The following is a 21,573-nucleotide window of genomic DNA, read 5'->3' on the forward strand; positions in this document are numbered from 1 at the left end:
GCGGGGCGGGGAGGGGCGGGATGGGACGGGACGGGACGGGGCGGGGCGGGGCGGGGCGGGGCGCAACTTGAGTCTGCGGGGAATTGGGGTACGCCCTTACCCCAGGGAGGGGGTAAAGATTTGGCAAACGTGCGCCCGCTTCTTGGTTTTCCTTTTTCTGGGCTCTCTTGGACTGCTTTATGCTCTTTTCACCCATCCTTAACTTTGGCTTTTGGGGGTTTTTTGTTGTTGTGGTATTGAGGCAGAATCTCACTCTTACAGCCCAGTTCTGTCTGGAGCTCTCCCACCACGTTGCCCCTGCTGGTCCTCTTGTCTCGGCCACAAAGCCTGACTCATCTTTTTTAAAAAAAAAAAAAAAAATCAGGAATGGTTCGCTTAATTGCATCATTCGTTTGTAGTGGGAAATAAAAAGGAGTTAGACAGAGAAACTTGGAGTTAGGCTCTGTTGTCACTTGAAAACGTTAAGTGACGTCCACAAGGATGTTTATAGCATATTTCATTATTTTCTAAACTGTGAAATAATAGATTTTGCACCACGCTATGAAATGTCTGCATTTTTCTGCCTTTGGTAAGTCCTCATTCACCCCATGGGGAACCTTACTTAATGAGAGACTTTAGCTGGAGAGTCATCTGCATCTTACTCCCGTCTCAGGCAGTTTGGTATACTGCCAAGTACATCCATCCATTTGGAAGCCGAGCCCTCTGAGAAACTTCCTAGAAGATTTGTACAAATTGCGCTTTGCCTCTGGACCTGTTTCCCCAGCCCCTAACTATATCCAACCTGTTAAGATAACCCAGCACATGGAAATAATAGTCTCTGGGTTGTTAACTTGAGACCAACACAGATCGTTCTCAGAGAGTGGGAAATTCTGCCCTATTTCACACTCAGAGTCCCGTGAAAAACACAGTGACCACAATCCTGATGCACTAGCCTCAGCACGTTTCCCTTTACATTCAATATCCCTGTTTTCCTTGCTCAAAATACAAAAATAGAGCTGGTGATTGAGCTCAGGTGACAGATAAATTTGCTTGCTAAGTAAACCTGATAAGCCAGGATGGATTCCTGGAACCCATGTAAAAAGAGAACCAACAACACAAAGCTGTCCTCTGACACAAGAACAGCTTCTGCCTTTTAATTCAATTAGGTTTAAATAACTTCTTTTCCACAAGGAGGCAGGTTTTTGTTTTGTTGTCCGTTTTAGTCACATCAAGTGCAGAGGCTGTTGCACAGTCCCCAAGTGAATAGACTGGCAGAAGCTATACCCTAAACCACAGAAAGTTCCCGTGCTGCTCTCTGGGTTAGGAAGGAGACTAATTTTAAACCCACCGTGATATCCTAAATCCCACCTTTTTTTTTTTTTTTTTTTTTTTTCTTTTGGTTTTTCGAGACAGAGTTTCTCTGTGTAGCTTTGCGCCTTTCCTGGAACTCACTTGGTAGCCCAGGCTGGCCTCGAACTCACAGGGATCCACCTGCCTCTGCCTCCTGAGTGCTGGGATTAAAGGCGTGCACCACCACCGTCCGGCTTCACCTTTTTTTTTTTTAAGTCATTTATAAGAATTCTCCAGCAATTCTTCCTGCCTACCTTGAATACATCTCAAAGTCGGTCCCCAGAGGAAATTAAAGATGACGCATCTTTTTCAGTGCCATCATTTTTACCAGCCCCACTAAACTCTAAACTCACAGGAACATCATAAGAAATCAAGTTCTAAATTAGAGAAATGAGACTGTTGTTAGTCTAGATTGGGATTTCATTCATCAAGCGGAGCATGGCCTGGAATCCCAGCACTTGAGAGGTAAAGATAGAAGGATCATCCTCAGCTACATAGTTGGAGGCCAGCCTGGGCTACAGAAAATTCTATCTCAAATAATAATTTCATAGATCAAAAAAAAACCCATGGGTAGGCTGGGCGGTGGTGGCATACACCTTTAATCCCAGCACTCGGGAGGTAGAGCCAGGCAGATCTCTGTGAGTTCGAGGCTAGCCTGGTCTACAGAGCAAGATCCAGGACAGGCACCAAAACTACACAGAGAAACCCTGTCTTGGGGGAGGGGGGAAATGGGTGGGCTGACAAGACAGCTTAGTGAGTATGGTACTTGCTACTAACCCTAATGACCTCCAGACTCCACACGGTGAGAAGAGAACCAGCTAATCAAGTTGTCCTCTGACTTCCACACATGTACACCCACACAGACACATAAAAATATATAAGTGAGTAAAATATAATTTTAAAAAATTTAAGATGGATTTGTTTTAGAAGAGTCTAGAAAATAGCTTTCTTCTACTTATCTCTCATTACCAGGGGGCTCTGGTAATGAAATGCAAGGTATTGAAATGATCTGGGAGTGGGCCTTGCTGCGGATCCATCCTAAGAGCTTATGTTTCGCTAGATAATTTTTGTGATGGGAAGAACAGCAGGGCTCTTTTTAAACTCAGCAAACCAAATTGTGTTAAACCATTGGCCACTAGCAATAAGTTCCTGAGATTTCTTTGAACATTTTTTTTTTCTTAACTTCCAGTCTTATATTGCCTGCTCCTCAGTTCACAGGTCTGCAAGATTGCCAGAGAACACACTATTATAGGAAGAAAATGTAGGTAATAAAGTCTTAAATGTACTATTTAGTATTCAGTTTCTTTTGGTGTTGCAATGTGCCAGACACATTTAAGGTAGAGAAGATAGTAAAGGCCCAGGTGAATGACTGTTATACAAAGTATGTCTCTTTCTTCTGTTTGCTTGTTTGTTTTTTGATGCAGGATTTCTCTGTATATCCCTGGCTGTCCTGGAACTTACTTTGTAGACCAGGACCAGGCTGGCCTTAAACTCAGAGATCCACCTGCCTCTGCCTCCCAAGTGCTGGAATTAAAGGCATGGCTCTACAAAGTATTTCTACATGAGCCATTCCCTGAAGAAATTTGAAAACAATTCTAGAAACTAGATACAACCCAAGCAAGCCCGCTAGATTCATGGCTTGAGGTAAGCAGGGAATAAGAGCCACACTACACAATGAGAAGGAGAGTGGGTGTTAACCAGCACATTGTTGAACCTCAACCAACAACAGGGTTATTTGCCTTCCACATGGGATATAGAAAAAAATTACTAAAGTAATAAAACTGGTAAAGTTTTAGACATCAGACATCTGGGAAGAATAAAAGTTGGGGAAGAATCATCTGAAACTAAAATATGTCTGAGGTGGCTTACTCCAAAGGCAAGGAAGACCATCCAAAGGACATTTCCCTTGGCATTCTGCAAGGCAGCCACTCCCACCATAAGCTGTCCAGGGGAATTTGTAATCACTTAAGTACAAACCAGGCCCCACCATTAAAATCTCTTGTCTTGCCCAATCTCTTGTTTACCTTTGGATCTTTAGTACTGAATTCCAAGAAATTCGTTGGTTTAGACTCACAGCCTGGGATACTTTGGACACCCACCTGAGTCTATGCAATAAAGTTCTGAAGTAATTAGAACTTTTGGGGGGATTTATCTGAACGTTACTTATTTTATTATCCCAAAACACACAGCTCACCGTCTCATGGTCCTCACTGGTTTGTTACCATTTGTGTATTATTGTCTTGTTTGTCAAATCTTTCTCTGGGTTTGACATCTCTGGGGAGAACATGAAATAATAACAATGTACCATTATTGACTACCCACTTTATGCATAGAACTAACTCTTTTTGCATGTCCCTGTGTATTTAATTCACATAGGAACTAGATGAGATTTTGTAATCCCATTTTTATACAAGAGAAGAAGACAAACTAAAGAAGGCAAGATAATTCATCTCAGTTCACATTTTGATACTAAGTTGTAGACCCAGGATTCAAACTCATTCATCTACTTTGCTTCATAAGAAATCCATATGCCACCAGCCTAAAGCAAAGGTCTTTTCTGTCTCCACTCTGGGATCCCCTACAATACTTTGAACCTTTATACAAGTTTCTCCTGGCAAATTTCTCGTTAGGGACTATCTCAAAGGTCTAAATTCACTAAATAGTCTGAAAACCAAGTATGGGAACCCAAAAGAGCTCGTTCAGATCCTGATGCTGCCCTGGCTGGTTGAGTTGCAGGGAATAAGTGAATGGCAGAATAGTGAATGGGATTTGACTTAAGTTTGATCTAGACTAACCATAAGGGAACATATTTGGGTTTTCTATATATGTGAACTAGATTTTAGATATATGTAGTAGTTGCTCTATAAATATTGAACCACTAAATAGGTCCTATCTATCCATTTGGAATGTAATAAAATTGTGTTCTCTATTGGCTTCATGTGAACACAAATTCTTTTATTTATTTATTTGGTATGTATACAGTGTTCCATATGCATGTATGACTGCATTCCCAAAGAGAGCACCAGACTTCATTAAAGATAGTTGAGAGCCATGTGGTTGCTGGGAATTGAACTCATGATCTCTGAAAGAGCAACCAGTGCTTTTAACCTCTGAGCCATCTCTCCAACCAAACACAAAGTCTCAATCTAAGCACAGCTGGTCCACCAACTGAATTCTAAGATACATGGATCTAAAAACTAGGCCTTGATTTTTTTAACACCTGCCTCATTTCCTACCTGTATGGTAACAAATAATGTTTTATAAATAATTCTCAGTAAAATAATAGACCAAACCCTAGACCAGAGTAAAGGAAAACTTCCTCCATACTAGAAACATGGTCGAAACTCCTGCTGCACAGAAAGTAGGGCTATCACTTAAAACATACTGTACTTGTGAAAATGCAAACCATTTTGTCCTTAGAATCAATCACTTAGTATGATGACTGATCTTGCATATCCACTTGACTCAATTAACAGACACCCACTAGATGGAAAGGAGTTATTTCTCTGTGTGCCTGTCAGAGTGCTTCCCAAGGACAGTGATACTTGAACTTAGCAGACAAAAAAGATCCTCCATATGATGTGGGTGAGCACTACCTAATAGTCTGGGGGTCAAAACAAAACAAAAAGGTGAAGGAAAAAGAAATGCTCTGAGCCGGGCAGCGGTGGCACAAGGCTTTAATCCCAGCACTCAGGAGGCAGAGACAGGCGGATCTCTGTAATTTCAAGGCCAGCCTGGTCTACAGAGCGAGATCCAGGGCAGGCACCAAAACTACACAGAGAAACTCTGTCCAGAAAAAAGAAAGGAAGGAAGGAAGGAAGGAAGGAAGGAAGGAAGGAAGGAAGGAAGGAAGGAAGGAAGGAAGGGGGAAAGGAAGGAAGGGAGAAAGGAAGGAAGGGAGAAAGGAAGGAAGGGAGAAAGGAAGGAAGGAAGGAAGGAAGGAAGGAAGGAAGGAAGGAAGGAAGGAAGGAAGGAAGGAAGGAAGGAAGGAAGGAAGGAAGGAAGGAATGCTCTGCTTCTTGTAGTTGGAACATCCCTTTTATCCTGCCCTAGGATGCTGTACTCCAGAGTCTATGTCCTTGGAATTGTAGGACTTATATCCTTTTGCTCACCAGCTTCTCAGGTTGGATTCTGAGTCCTTTGGATTTAGAGTGAGCCATACTTCCAGCTTCCCTGATTGTCTGGATTGTAGATCAACGATTGCAGGACAGCCTCCATAATTGCATGAACCAATCCCTTTAATAAATCCCCTGTCTGTTTATCTACCTACCTATTTACATATCTTATCTATATCAATCATTTAGGCTCTGTTTCTCCGGAGAGACCTGGCAACTATAAATTATCATAATGGAAGAATGTTTCAAGTTATACAATGCACAAATTGAAATGGGTCTTATTTCATGAATGTGCATATTAGTTCCCATTTCATCAGAAGCCACTTATGGTTAAGAGTCCCAGACAGTAAAATAAATTGGCCCAGTGAACTTCTTTGAATAATTCAGCCAGTAATTTAGAGATTTATTGAAAAAAAATCTAAGAAATTGGTACACAAAATGGGACTGTCCTCTGTCTCACAAATGAGAAAGGAGTTCCTTGGTACACCTTTTTTAAGTCTTGTTAAGTAAACTGGACTGATAGGTGGAGTTCTCAAACTTGGCCTATGGCCTGTCATGTTACTCTTTCAATCAGATCAGAAGCATCAGTGTAATCCAAAAGTGAGAGCCTAGCGTTAAGACCGATTTTTAACCTATGAAAGCTTGTTAGTCTCCCTTATAAAAGAAGAAAGATTCAAGGGATCAAAATCCTGAGCTTTGATTTAAATATTAAACAGATCTGGAGGAGGCATAAATTAAACCTAAGGAAGCTAATTGTACAGCTTTTTCAAGGAACTGGGATCAAAGGGATTACATATGTTTAAATTTCTCACATGAACTGAGTGATGAGACCTACACATTGAATTATATTATAGAATGTAATTTCTATTTTGAGGCAAAAACTTGGAATTTGCAATGTGTTATCCCACTTCATTTTTTTATATACTAAAGTATTTTGTGCTGGATACAATTAGAAACAAATTAACACTCAATCGAGGCTGTGGATATAGTTCAGCTCATAGGAGCTTACTTACCTTTCTTCCAGAGGGCCTGGGTTCAGTTCCTAGCATCCACCTGGCAGCTCACAAACCGTCTGTAATTCCTGTTGCAGGAGACCCAGCGTCTCTTCTGATCTCCATGGGCTAATGCTCAATAAAAAGCATAAAGATAAATTACTGTACCTACTGTGGGGTCCACTGTTCCACTCACCACTTGTCTGGCAAATTCGCATGGTAGGAGACATTTAGTTGGTTGCAATTAGACATGTTGTACAAGTTCCTCTTGGCAAATTTCTCATTAGGGACTATCTCAAAGGCCTAAATTCTCTAAACAGTCTGAGAACCAAGCATGGGAGCCCAAAGGGGCTCATTCACATCCTAATGCTACCATGGATGGTTGAGTGGCAGAGAACAGGGGAATGGTATAGCACAGTGAACGGGGCTTGCCTTTAGTTAGTTTTGTCTAGACTAACTATAAGGGGACACATCTGGGCTTTCTATATATATGAACTGGATTTTTAGATATATCTAGTAATTTGGGCCCAAATTCCAGCTTAGTAAACTTAGTAAATCATTCTGAAAAACATTTACTGAAGGAACTAGAGAGATAGTTCAACGGTTAAGAGCCTTGCTATGCTCACCAAGGACCTGATTTTGGTTCCCTGCACCTACTGTTGGGCAGCTCACAATGACCCTAACTCCAACTCCAGGGGTGTCTGATGCTCTTTCCTGGTCTTTGTTGGAACCTGCACATGTGTGCATATACACACACAGGGACACACACAAACAGATACATACGTAAAAATAACAAATCATATTTAAAAGGTTATTTGAAAAATTGAGGAATTCTTGTACTAAAACTTTTAATACTAAAGTTATTCATATAGTAACTAGAATTTCAATTCAGAAAAACATCGTTTACTATGTCTAAGTAAATAAGTCTATGTCTAAGTAAATGTGCACTTATTAAGCCAAATTCATTAAGTTATAATTTACATAAAGTAAATCTCAACTTGTTCTTAGACACAGAGTCTTTCTCTGTAGCTCAGCCTGGATTTGAACTAGTGATCTCTCTACCTCAGTGTTTTCTAAGTGCTAAACAGAAGTACACTATCATGCCAGGCTAAAATTCAACTTTTTTATTCTAACAAACACATACAGTTGTATAATTATAGTTTTCCTTAGTTATAATAGACAGCAAATTAGATACAAAACTTTAGACTCATCATGATAAGATAGATAATTAAGTATTTTCTCTAATTTTGCCAAATACAAATGGATTAGATAGTGTTACTGTAATTCTTACTTAATAACTATTTTTGTTGTATATAATCTTACTATGTTAAAGTTAAAACCTTCCTTTTTAATTAGACAAAAAGGGGGGAAATGCTGTGGAATAACCCTCTTGTACACTGTAAAGATTTGTCACTGGAACTGGTTTAATAAAATGCTGATTGGTTAGTAGCCAGGCAGGAAGTATAGGTGGGACAACCAAACTAAAAATGCTGGGAAGAGGAAAGGCGGAGTCAGGAATTGCCAGCCACCAGAGACTTCTTACCTCTACAAATCTCAGACCGACTAAGGGGGATGCTGTCTCTATGAATCTTCAGACTGAATGGTGGTGATCTTGTCTCTACCTGCCTTATATTCCTGTCTCCACCTCCCTGGTGCTGGGATCAAAGATGTGAGCCTCCACTGCCTGGTTTTGTTTCTCTTTTTGACTGTGTAGCCCAGAGTGGCTTTGAACTCCTGATCTTCCTGCTTCCTCCTCCCATATGCTGGGATTAAAGGTGTGTGGCACCGCTGCCTGGCCTCTATAGTTAGATAGTGGCTAGCTCTGCCCTCTGATCTCCAGACAAGCTTTATTTGTCAGAACACACCCAAAAAACTCATACAACAGTATAATGAACAGCATCTTTGGTCAAGTTATGAGACACTACCATCATACCCCCACACACACATGCATACACACATGCATACACACATACAAACACACATGCATACACACATACAAACACACACACATACAAACACACACACACACACACACACACACACACACACACACACACACACACACACTACTCTTTGTAATTGGTGCCCTCCAGCCAGTGATCAGTGATCTGCTCTCTATTCTTGATCATTTTGCCTTTTCCAGAGTGCCATAAAATTAGAATCTTCTAGGCTAATCATTTCAGGCTGTTTTCTTTCATTGTATATAATGCCTTTGGGATTAATGCATTTCACTGCATGTATTAGTAGTTCATTTCCTTTGATAATCAGTTGTATCCCACTTTGTAGGTCACTGTAGTTTATCCATTCATCAGATGGACATTTAAATTGTTTCCACTTTGTGACCATTATAAATAATGCTGCTTGAGCATCCAGTACATGTGTCTGTGTGGACATATGTATTCATTTCTCCTGAGTAAATAAATATCTAAAAACAGGATTTCTGAGTATGTGGTATATGTGCTTAATTCTATATGAAACTACTAAGTTGTTTAGCATGGTAACTGCAATGGTTTTCATTCCCACTGGCAGTGCATAGGAATTAAGAATGAGGGTTGGGGATTTAGTTCAGTGGTAGAGCGCTTGCTAGGCAAGCCCTGGGTTCAGTCCTCAGCTCTGGAAAAAAAAAAAAGAATTTTTTTTTTTTTTTTTTTTTTTTTTTTTTTTTTTTTTTGGTTTTTCGAGACAGGGTTTCTCTTGTGTAGCTTTGCGCCTCTCCTGGAACTCGCTTGGTAGACCAGGCTGGCCTCGAACTCACAGAGATCCGCCTGCCTCTGCCTCCCGAGTGCTGGGATTAAAGGCGTGCGCCACCACCGCCCGGCAAAAAAAAAAAAAGAATTAAGAATGAGAATGAAGCCGCCGGGCGGTGGAGGCGCACACCTTTAATCCCAGCACTCGGGATGCAGAGCCAGGCGGATCTCTGTGAGTTCGAGGCCAGCCTGGGCTATCAAGTGAGTTCCAGGAAAGGAGCAAAGCTACACAGAGAAACCCTATCTCAAAAAAAAAAAAAACCAAGAAAAAAAAAAAAAGAATGAGAATGACCCCCATAGATTCATACATTTGAATGATTGGTCCCCAGTTGGTAGAACTGTTTGGGAAGGATTAAGAAGTGTGACCTTGCTGGAGAAGGTGTGTCATTAGGGTGGGCTTTGAGGTTTCAAAAGCCCATAACAATCCCAATTCTGTGTGTGTGTATTTCTGTCTCTGTCTCTCTGTCTCTGTCTCTCTCTGTCTGTCTGTCTGTCTATCTACCTCTGTATCCCTTCCTCCTTCCTTCTCTCTCTCTCTCCCTCCATCCATCCTTCCATCTTTCCCTCTTCCCTCATACCATGGATCAGATGTAAGCTCTGAGCTACTGCTCCAGGACCATGCTTGCCTGCCTACTGTCATACTCATAGACTCTAACTCACCCTCTGTAAACTTCAGCCCAAATGAAATGCTTTCCTTTATAAGTTTCCCTGGCCATGGTGTCTCTTCACAGCAATGGAAAAGTAATTAATATTGTCTTGAATTACGTTCTTGCCAGAATTTGATATCTTTTATTTATTTATTTATTTATTTATTTATTTATTTATTTATTTATTTATTTTTACCATGCCATTAGGTACTTAAAGTATTATCTCCTTAGAGTTTTGATTTATATTTGCTGTGGGATAATGCTCTTGTACACTGTGTGGTGACATTTTATTTGTGCTTTAATAAATAAAGCTTGCCTGGAGGAAAAAGTAAGCCATTATAAGTAAACAAAGAAGTTAGGCAACAACAACAACAACAAAACCAATTCCTCTTTGTTTATAAAGAAAATTTGAACATATCCAAGAGTCCTTCAAGAGAGTCACTGGCAAGTGGACTCAAAACTGCCAACGTTTTTACATCTATGACTTGCCCAACACCAGCACCACTGCAGACTGAAACATTCTTTAGACAACAACAACCCAATTTCATGGTTGATAAAAGGATAAGTTTAAAATGTATTAATTTATCAACATAAAGGAATGATTCAAAACAGTGAAAGCTGACCTTAGGAGGTGTGAATTGTAGTCTAAATCTATAATAATATAGATTACAGCTTATCATCTAAGCTATAAGCCTGGTGGGTATGTTTAGACTAAGCCATGATCTGAAAATGAAGAAATTCAGATAGTTCACCAGGAAACTGCTGTTGGATGCTGAAGCTAGACTTTAGAAAAAGGAGGAATTGCATGTGTGAGGGCCATTTATAACTTCCTCCTGTGAGATTTGTTCCTGTAACTGTCAGTCTGTTTCCAGAAGTCATAAGCTAATGTTTCCCAACTTTTATGCACAGAACAACCGCCATTGGAGACTCTTTCACATGGTGATTCCCTGGTCCTGCCTCCCAGCCCTTCATTTTGAATTCTTGCTGCCTCCCTGACTCTGTCTCCCTCTTCACTTTTCTGGCCATAGGGAGCTGTTTCATGGCTTATCTCTTCACCAAAGGATGGGCAGAAGAACCTCAAGCTGTAGTTTGGTTCTTAAATTCCCCTCAAAGTCTACATGGTAAAGGTTTGATCCCCACAGTGGCACTACTGGGAGAAGCTGGATCCTTTAGGAGGTGAGGCCTAACCAGAAGTCTTCAGGTCAGCGGCATAGGGCCTTGAAAGGATTGCAGAACCTCTCCCTCTCTCCTTTGCTATTTGGCCATAATGTTGATGGTTTTGTTCCACCACACATCCCCATAGCGATGTGCTATCTTCCCAGAGGTCAGCAGGCAGTGGGTTCAATGAGCCATGGGTTAGAAGTGTTAACTGTGATCAAAATAGACTTTTTCTCTTCATGAGTTGTCCGCAATGTTTGTTATGCTATAGGCCAGGTGAGAACGTTATGGATCACCATGCATATAAGGCCATATTAGAGTTCTTTGTTTAAACTGGAGCAGACTAGTGCCTCAGAAAAACTCTTGGCACAAAGTTCTGGGGTACAGAGTTTTTAAAGCCAAAACGCACAGTGACATTATTGTCAGCTGTAGCTCAGGGGAACCTGGTGACTTTTGTTTGTGCTATACGTTAAGCGGATATTTTGGTCATGCATTTGGACCATGGTCAGGATCATGGAAAGTTCCTAATGTGTTGCCAAGGTGTGACTGTTCAGGGTCAAGGACTAAAAAGCACCCAAGCAGACATAAAGTAAAGCTAGGGTAAGATCATGACAAGATGGCGTGACTTCAGTCATTTCACTTACACTGACAGAAAGCTGGTTAAGCCATGGTAGCTGTTGGATGCTTTGTACAAAAACAGCTGAGGTTTTGTTTGTGTGATTGTGTTTTAAGGACTCAGCAACACTTCCAGCAAGAGTGAAGTGTAAAAAGAGTCAGCAAACCTCCCTCAAAACCCTGTAGAATGGAAAAAGTCACCAGAAAGGAGCATTCAAAGGCCCTTTAATATGGATTATGAATCTTTCCCCCAGCTTATCATTTGATGTTTATTTGTTTGTTTTCCTAGCTATTGGCATCAGCAGTGAAGTTTTCTTATAATCATTTTTCCATCTGAAACAGTTCATGTTTATACTGTTGACCTCTGAGATTCATGTCATTGTTTTAAAGGACTTCTCTTCCAGAGAGAAGGCCCCTTAGTAACTGGCAGACAGATCTATGCTAGCCACTATCTTGCATGAGTTTTCTGAGTTGTAGGTCTGGCTTCCTGATGAGATTTGTTAGCATCCCAGTGGGAAACTGGAATAATGTTCCAGTCCCTTGGTTTGGGGAAAATAAAAACCTTTAGTTTTACTAGCAGAATATTTAAAATACTGTTCTCTTGTGACAAGTTCCTCTGCTTCATCTGTCCAGATGTAGGCAGGACGGCTTTCCAAGCATACTGACATCTGCTCCACCCCCACCCACTCACCCCCACACCAACCATCCTGTCTGAATTCCAGATCCTTTCCATAAAGGTACTTGAATCCAGGGCTCAAGGGCTCACCTAGGGCAGGCAAGCTTTCTAATGTGGAGCTGTACCTCTGTTACTCAGGGAATATGCCTTTTAATCAGATTCCAATGACTGTGATGTGGCCCATTTACCAGACACTGCGTTTTCAATCCCTGGCTTAGAGGCCATCTTTTTTTTTTTTTTTTTTTTTTTCCAATTTGGTCAAATTTCAGTCAGATCTCCTATAGGAGAGTTTATTAGTCAGAGTCTCAACTACCACACCCAACTATATATTGATTCGTAAGTAATTTTCTACCAGCTACATTTGACTCTGATTTGACAGGCCAAGTTGAATCTGGAAGATATTGAGTTTGTTAGTGTTGGCGATGATATATTGGCAAAAGTGATGAAATGTGGTTTAGGTTCCATCCATTCCAGATCAGATGACATTCAGGCTCTCATGATGGAGCCAGAGTAAAAACCCCCAGCTAAATCATCTCTGGATTCCTGAGTCTGAGAACAATATGATATATGCTTAGGTCATGAGGGTTTAGGGCAATTTATTTCACAGCAACAGGAGACTAACCCAGGAACCCTTGAAGGGACCTTGACAACCTCAGTGTGTCCCAAGGACCATCATCAGGTAGACAATGGAATTGGAAGCCCTGTTGTGTGGGTGTGGTGGTTTGAATGAGAACAGTCCCCATAGGCTTTTATAATTGAATGCTTTGGTCCCCAGCTGGTGAAACTGTTTGGAAAGGATTAGGAGGTGTGGCCTTGTTGGAGGAAGTATGTCACTGGGGGTGGGCTTTGAGGCTTCAAAAGCTCCCACCATTCCCAGTTAGCTCTCTCTGTCTGATACTTGTGGGAAGAGACATAAGCTCTTAGCCATGGCTCCAGGGCCATGTCTGCCTGCCTGCTGCCATATTGGTCATGGACTCTAACCCCTTAAATCTGGAAGTCCAGTATAAATTCTCCTCTATGTTGCCTTGGTCACAGCAGTTAGAAAGCTAATTAAGATGGTGGGGGGGTGCACTCCAGGTGTCTTGTCTGGGATGAGGGAGTCCAACAAGGTCCCCCAGTTTGTGTGTGAAAGACTTGTAGGCTATGAAGGGCAGATCTCCTGTGTGACCTAGCAGGCAAAATGCTAGGTGGAAGCACGTTCAGACTCTCATTCCAGAGTCATTTTCTAACAATCATAACTGACCCACAAGAGAAGAGCATCCTTAGGGAGGGCTGACAGATGGGTCCTGAGGAGGGAGGCTCCATGGTGCACGGCAGTGTTGTTCTAGGAAGTCTGTGTGGAGAAAGAAAAGCCAGCTCCTTCAGGGCATCCGAAGGCATTTTTCCCTGTTTGGGATACAGTTTTAGGACACACCTACATTTTGGAGTGGATCATAGACGAGCTTTTGCCTGAAATGTAAAGAAATGTTCTCTCTACATTAAACTACAAACTACTGACATTTAGGATTTCTGTCCAATCTTGAGTTCTGAACAATGAAATGACAGCTGTCACCTTGGAAGAACAATGTTTTTTTTTTTTTGTTTTTTCACAAAGCTGTTATTTACATCTGCACTGGCCTCTGGAGTTTTCAATGCTTTCACGAGCCTCCTCCGGGCTGTGAGCTTCAGTGTGAGTAGGAAGCAGAGATGACTTGCTTCCTTCGTGGATGGAAACACTGGCACTCAGAGACATTAAGGGGTTCGCTCCAGTTCACACAGCTGCTAACTCGTCAGACAGGGACCTGGAAACTTGCATCTTCTCCCTGTTCTAAGAGAAATGTCATAGGGAAACTGAGCTGTAGGTGAGTAGATGGGTGTGGGAGGCAACCAGAGGAACCTTTGATAGACTTCAAAGCTAATTAGAGCAAACAAACCACTGAAGAGGAAACCAGCCTTAACGTGCATCTCCAGAATCCTTTCCCAAACAGAGCTCTCCGCCTGCCTCTTCTCAACCATGCTTATTAACTCAAGGAGCAAATGTGTGTTTGCTTGATCTGAGAACTGAATAGTTGGACAGTTTCCTTTCTTGGGTAAAGGACAATTATTGTCTAAAGAAGATAGGAGAGTGTTGGAAGGAAGCATAATCTTCCTAAACTGTGGGATATAAGAGAGAAACAGGTGATAACTAGGAAATTTAGGGATTTAGACATTGTGTTTCTATGGTAATATTCTGTCTGCTTAACTTTTTCCCTTTAAAGCTTAGCTATTGCTCATTGAAAAAAAATTTTTTTTGTTCAGAAGGGCTGAGGGAAGGGGGACTCGGGCTTGTTCCCAGTTAATCTACCCCTGAGACCTCCTGGCCCAGCACAAACACGACAGATGTGCCTTTTCTGGGATATTCTGTTTTCTGGACCAGAGAGTGTGGGCTGGGGCCTGGGGGATGTAGGCTACAAAGGGTCAAAAGCAAGAACCTCTGCAAGGTAACTTTGGCTCATACCTGTGCCAGTCACCAGAGCAGGTCAGCAACAAACCCAGAACAGAGCGACCAGAAATCCCAGAGGGGCTGGAGCGGCTAAAGCTGCCAGTGAGGCATGTGAAGGCTGGTGTCACTGCCGCTGTCCTCAGCCACCTTTGACCTCATTCTAGAGACTTTTCAGGATTCCAACAGAAGGTAGCAATCCCTAATCTAGAAAACATGGACTCAGATAGACCGACTTGACTCTGTTTCCCACATTTCGGAACTGTGCGATTATGTTTGTAATGCCCCCCACCCCCGCCCCTGACCCTCTGTTTCCATGTACACAATTACTACTTATTTTAGGTGGTCTCTATGGGATTCAAGTGAGATTTTTCTTATTCAATTAACGTGGGGCCCAGTGAATCATGAGATACTTGTACAAAAGGCATCGATTCTCTGTCCCCACCTTCCTTTTTCACCTCTTCCAGATTTTCCAGCTACCTGGGTCACCCAGGCAGGTTCAGTCGAGGGGATGAATCTGCCAAATGTGCTCTTCTTCCTATGGAAACCTGGAAGCTCGGAGCCGGGTCCCTGCCTCATATCCACAACCTCCCTGTGGGTGTGACAAAATACCAGTGAAGATTAAAAACTCGTGGGAGTCAGTTCTCTTCTACCATGTGGGTTCCCAGGACAAATTCTGGCCATCGGATCCGGCAGCAATCAACTGAGTCATCCTGACAGCTCAATTTACAGTGTTTTCAAGAGCTCTTGAACCGTCACTAAAACGAACTATATCCTAGATCATAAAGTTAACCTCAATTTATATTTAAAATAATATATTATATGACCAGGATGTACATAACAGGAAGATATCTGCGACTCTTTCCCTCCAAACTTGGAGCTCTCTATTATTTATTAATAATCCATGGACCAGAGAAAAATACGTCAATGGACACTTTAAAATATTATAGAACTTAATGAAAATTACATAACTAAAGCAGCCCTCAGAGGGACATTTCAACCACTAAATGCTTACATTTGGAAATAAGAATGGGGGCGGGAACTAGATCGGTATCATTCAAGAGTATTGATGCAAAAGTCCCCAACAAAATAATGGTAAATTGCTGCGGATGTTTTTCTGTACACTATGAATATGTATTGCTCTGATTGGTTGATAAACAAAATGCTGATTGGCCAGTAGCCAGGCAGGAAGTATAGGTGGGATAAGCAGACAAGGAGGATTCTGGGAAGAGGAAGGCTGAGTCAGAAGATGCCAGCCCACCATCCAGGGAGCAGCATGTAATGGCATACAGGTAAAGCCATGGAACACCTGACAACTTATAGATTAACAGAAATGGGATGGGTTTAAGTGTAAGAGCTAGTCAGTGGTACACATGAGCTAATGGCTGAGCAGTTTTTATTAATATAAGCCTCTGTGTGTTTACTTGGGGGACATGAATGGGAAAGATTTGTCTTGATTGCGGGCCAGGCAGGACACAGCAAAACTCCAGCTACAGTAAATTGGAAAGAGAAATATATAAAAATCCGGTATCTTATTACCAAGTATACTTTATTCTGGGAAGACAAGGCTTGTCCAAATTTTAAAACCAACCAATGTAATACACTATTATTTATTTATTTAGGTTTTTTGAGACAGGGTTTCTCTGCGTAACTCTGTGCCTTTGCTGGGAGTCACTTGGTATCCCAGGCTGGCCTCGAACTCACAAAGATCCGCCTGGCTCTGCCTCCCGAGTGATGGGATTAAAGGTGTGCACCACCACCGCCCGGCCTATTTTAATGGAAAGTTTCCTCTATTTTATGTGAAAGGGTGTTTTGCCTGCTTGTATGTCTCCTCCTCCTGAGGAGGCCTTTATTCCCAGTACTCAGGAAGAAGAGACAGACAAATCTCAAGTTCCAGGCCAGCTTGGTTTATACAGTGAGTTCCAGGTCAGCTGGGGATACAGAGGTAAGGCCACCTGTGTGTGAGAGGGGGTGTGTTGTTGGAGGGCTTCTCTCCAGGTTCACCAAGCCCCGCAATCCCACAATCCACTTATAAAATAATCACTCAGATGCTTATATCACTTATAAACTGTATGGCCGTTGCAGGCTTCTTGCTAACTGTTCTTTTATCTTAAATTAACCCATTTTTATAAATCTATACCTTGCCACGTCGCTGGTGGCTTACCGGTGTCTTTACATGCTGCTTGTCCTGGCGGTGGCTGCAGTGTCTCCCCTCCTTCTTCCTGTTTCCCCAATTCTCCTCTCTCCTTGTCCTGCCTGTACTTCCTGTCTGGTCACTGGCCATCAGTGTTTTATTTATATAGAATGATATCCACAGCAGGGGTGGGGGGCGGAGCAGGGGAATTGTTGGCTCCAGGGTGGGGCGCAGGGGTATCATTGATTACAGGCTGGAGAGATGGCTCAGAGGTTAAGAGCACGTACTGCTCTTGCAAAGGACAAGAGTTCAGTTTTCAGCACCTGTGCCTGGTGGCTCACAACCGCTTTGTAGCTCCAACTTCAGCTCCAGAGGGAGTCTGAAGTCTCTGGTCTCCTCAGAGACTTGTGCTCATGTACAGACCCACAATACACACACATGTACATCACCAATCTTAAAACCTCAGCAATTATAACAATTCATTTTTTAAAGCACAGATTATAAAATGTTAACATGTGATTTAAAAAAATTTAGAGAAATTAAGCGATACTATTTCTTTGGTCTGTTTTGATTAGGAGTCTCAGCCAATTGTGGTTTGCTATCACTGCTGTGAAAGAAGAGTGAAACCTGTATTGAAATGATTATAAAATGCTTGCTTCTCCAACCCCACCCTCCATCTCTGTGCCCTAACGAATTTGCTGGTGATTTTTAAGCTGTGGCCTGTGCAAACACAGAGGAGAGGGAGAGATGCGAGTCCTCAGCACTTGCTTTTCTGTTCTTGGAGACAACCCACAGCCACAAGGTAAGTTGTGTGGCATCGGGCTTCATTCTTACAAGGCTGCACTCTGGTTCTGACCAGATAAGTGAGGGGCACATGTTACCAGCCTGGGTGGAAGCTTAGGGAGGCGATGTCATGCCCAGGGAGGACACGGGCCCGGCTAGCTCAGTCAGTAGAGCATGAGACTCTTAATCTCAGGGTCGTGGGTTCGAGCCCCACATTGGGCGTCAGATATTAGAGAAATTATTTTGGCCACTCCACGTAGTTAAAAGGATATTTATTTAATGGCGTAACTCACAAATTAAGTGAAAGGTAGGTCGCAGGGTCTGGGGAAGGTGTATCGCAGTCCAGCGGTGTTCTCTGGAGCTCTGCACAGTCCACCTTCACCGTTCAGCTTCCCGGCACAGAGAGCGCACAGAGAGAGCGCTGGCCCATCCAGCTCTCGGGTCTCCAGGCGCCTCCCCTCGCCCCTCCTCGTAGGCATGACAGTTGCCAGAGTCTCAATGGGGGTTGGAACTTCCAGATCCAAGCTGGAATGGCTACCCACTACAGGCTACAGTTCTGGTATTACCACTTGTCAGCTCTGGCACCTGAAGCCCATGACTCAGTTCACTTCTGTTGTGGTCTGTCCTGTGCAAGACAGGTAAATAACCTTGGCAGCCATGCTAGGGACCCGCCTAAGTAGGGGTTTCTGTTAGGTGAGATGATGGGAGAATTTGACCTCGGCTGCATAGGGAAGCTGGCAAGCCATGCTGGTTCTCATGCTTTAATTTTCATTATTACACAGGTTCCTTGAATTTTTCCCCTTGCAGCTTCGTGTCTTATTTCAGGGATGAGCAGAGCAGGGGGTGGGGGCCACTCAGACCTGGGCTTATGGCTGTCCTTAGTAGGATGCCGGGCCCAAGGAAAATCCCTTGGTGTACCATGAGTCACCTTAGGGGAAGAAGTTGCTGGCAGCTGGTGATAAAGGGATTAAGAACAAAATGTTTCCCAGGGAGGGCATTTCCTAAGAGTTACTTGTTCCTATCCCTAATTCCACATGCCGGTCATTCCGTACGGTCTACAGTTGACTGTACTGAGGCCCATGAAGTGATGGATAGTTTACCCAGGGTCCCAGAACAAAGTCCCTAAGCATCCAACTGGGCTGTGTTGGAGGGACAGGCACTTCAGGCCAGCCATTGGATTGCCCAGGTGACAGTGCTGAGGACTCTCTGTGAGAGACATTAGCTAAGTGGATACTAAGGACCCTTTCTTTTCATCTTTCATCTATCCAGAGTTTATTGGGAGCCTTGTGTGTGCTGCAGACAAACTGGCAATCTGACACACAGTCCCCGATTCAGGGAGCTTGCCGACCATGGTGTAGCATTTCTGTTTTCTGTTGCTTGTAACGGACCATCCCAGGCTGGGAAGGTGTAGAGCAAAGAGGTCTTATTTGGTCTCAGAGTTATACTCCAGGATCAGGAGAATGGGCTTCTTGATTGGCTGAATCAAGGCTTGAGGTGACACAGAACTTCATTTGACAAGAGACAGATCAAACCTGTGCATGCGTGTATGTGAGTGTATGCGTCCTCTTATAAAGACAACAGTACTAAGGTAGCGGCAGTGGGTAAAATGTTTGCTATAGAAGCATGAGGACTTGAACTCAGATCCCTAGCACCCACACAAAGTCTAGTGTGGCAGTGGGCTCCAGGTTTAGTGAGAGAAAATACATAAAATAGAGGTTGAGAAAAATATCTGATGTTAACCTCTGGCGTCCTCATGTACACGTACACGTACACGTACACACACACACACACACACACACACACACACACACACACACACAAGAAAGTAAAAAATTTAAGGCTCCAGCATCCAATTGGGGAATCCACCCTGACGCCTTGTCTAATCCCAACCACCTCCCTAAGTTTCCATTTCTAAATAGCAGTGCTGAATCAAGTTTCTCTCACCTGGCTAATTCCTCACAATAGGGACTCAACTCTTTACTAGCAATGTTGCTGGGACAGAATGCCTGGCCAAAGCAACTCCAGGAGGGAAGGCCTTATCTTATGATAGGGATACAGTCCGTCACGGCAGCAGGCTCATAAGGCAGCTTCTCACATCATGTCTACATTTAAGAAGCAGAGAGAGGGATTTTGATGCTCGCTCACTTTAGCCTTTTTCTTTAGTCCGAGACTGGCCTCATGGAATGATGTGGCCCACATTCATGGTGGGGCCCTCCTATTTAGTCAAATCCTTTGGGGAAAAATTACTCATACATATAGTTAGAGGTATGTTTCCATGGTGATTCCGAGGTCAGTAAAGTTGACAATCAAGAATAACCATCACAAACTCCAGTATGAGTTTTGGAAGGGACCAACCATATTTAAACAGGAATAAGAGAAAGGCCACGGTGGACCCAGGTTTCATGGGAGCTAAAGCTTAAACACTTTCAATAGCCCTGTTGGGAAGGTGAATACAAGAGGGGTAAAAATTAGGAATGGAGGCTGAGTCTGTAAGTCAGTGGTAGAGTACATGTTTAGGATGTTCAGAAAGGAAGGAAGGAAGGGAAAGAGGAGGAAGGGGGAGGAAGGGAGAGAGAGGGAAAGGAAAGGAAAAAGCTGTTGACTTGGTGATACATGCTTTTAATTCCATCAATCAGCATTTGGAAGGCTGAGTGAGGCAGGAGGATCTCAAGTGGAAGGCCAGCCTGGGCTACATAGTAAAATCCTGTTGCCAAAGAAAAGAAGGGAAGGAAGGAAGGAGAGAGGAAGCAAAGGACAGAAGGCGTAAACAAAGCAGCAAATCGGAAGCCAGCCCTTGGCAAGAGTACGCTCCTCCAAAAGAGTATGCTTCTCCGCAAGAGTACGCTCGTGAGGGCAGTGAGGCTTCAGCCATGTTAGTGCTGCTAAAATACTGCTCTAGGGCAAAGCAAACTAGTACGCCAGCCATGGCAACCGGTACACCAGCCATGGCAACCTGAGGCTCCAGAGCTGCAGCGAGTGGTGATCAACGGAATCTTCTCGAAGAACTTTGTCAATGCTGAGACTCACAGGCAGGACCAGAGAGTCTTGTTAGGGAGAACCCATGTGCTGGACTTGGGTGAGGAAAGGGGACTGGCATGAGTTCTGGAGAAGGCAAGGACCACCTCCGTTTCTTTCCCCTCACCAGATCCCCTAGGAACTCATAACGCAGGGCCCTGAGTTGTCCAGTCCTGCAGGTTACTAGGACCATCCCAGTCAGGGCTGCTGGCTTCCCCCTGAGATCTCTGGGAAAATTTTGAGTCTCTCAGAAGAAAGCGCCTGTCCTCTGTTCCCCACCCTCCAAGAACACAGCCTCCACCAGCCTTGCTTTCCTGAGTTTATGAGTTTATGTCTGTAAGACTTAGCCCCCTAGAAAAGCTTCTTCCACAGGTTCCAAAAGACAGGAGGGAAGGGAGGAGGGGTGATGGAGGATGGATTCAGAAAAGGAAGTGCCTCTGGGAGGTGAGAATGTGAGAGACACCACCTGAGCCCAGAGGTGGGATAGTGGGACCTCTCAGGAAGACAGCGCCAGCCGAGTGCTCTAATGGTCAGGTTCTGACCACTCTCCCTGAAGGGAGACCCGGTGCCTGGGTGGTGAGGCACGATGGAACTGGCCGCAGTTTAACTCCAGCAGCGTCCACAGGCCAGGTTGCAGTAGAAAGTAAAGAGAAGACCCAGCAAGTGACCCAGCTTCAGCTCTCACCCACAGGCCAGTAAGATGTCCCGGGAGCCTCTGGTTGTTGCTTAGATGTAGTAGACAAGCCTGGCCCGAGAGAGAGGCCTCGAGTGTGTGGAGGTCTAGGATCTCATCTGGACATGGGTGATGCCAGCTCTCTGCAAAGACATTAGGTGTTCTTAACTGCTGTGTCATCCTTGTCCTGGTTATCACCCTCAGGGCTACCCTTCCTTGATGGCTCTACCT

The 21,573-nt window shown here is 43.4% G+C and overlaps 1 long non-coding RNA gene across 1 annotated transcript; it reads right to left on the reverse strand.

Moving 5' to 3' along the window:
* Window positions 1-13,832: 13,832 nt before the first annotated feature.
* LOC143270163 (uncharacterized) lies at window positions 13,833-15,698 on the reverse strand. Its single transcript, XR_013047141.1, has 2 exons — window positions 15,196-15,698; window positions 13,833-14,086 (listed from the first exon to the last, which is right to left on the reverse strand). It is a non-coding gene; the product is annotated as an uncharacterized LOC143270163 (long non-coding RNA).
* Window positions 15,699-21,573: the final 5,875 nt, after the last annotated feature.

This window comes from Peromyscus maniculatus, chromosome 22 (assembly GCF_049852395.1).
Source record: "Peromyscus maniculatus bairdii isolate BWxNUB_F1_BW_parent chromosome 22, HU_Pman_BW_mat_3.1, whole genome shotgun sequence".
Taxonomy (NCBI): Eukaryota; Metazoa; Chordata; class Mammalia; order Rodentia; family Cricetidae; genus Peromyscus; species Peromyscus maniculatus.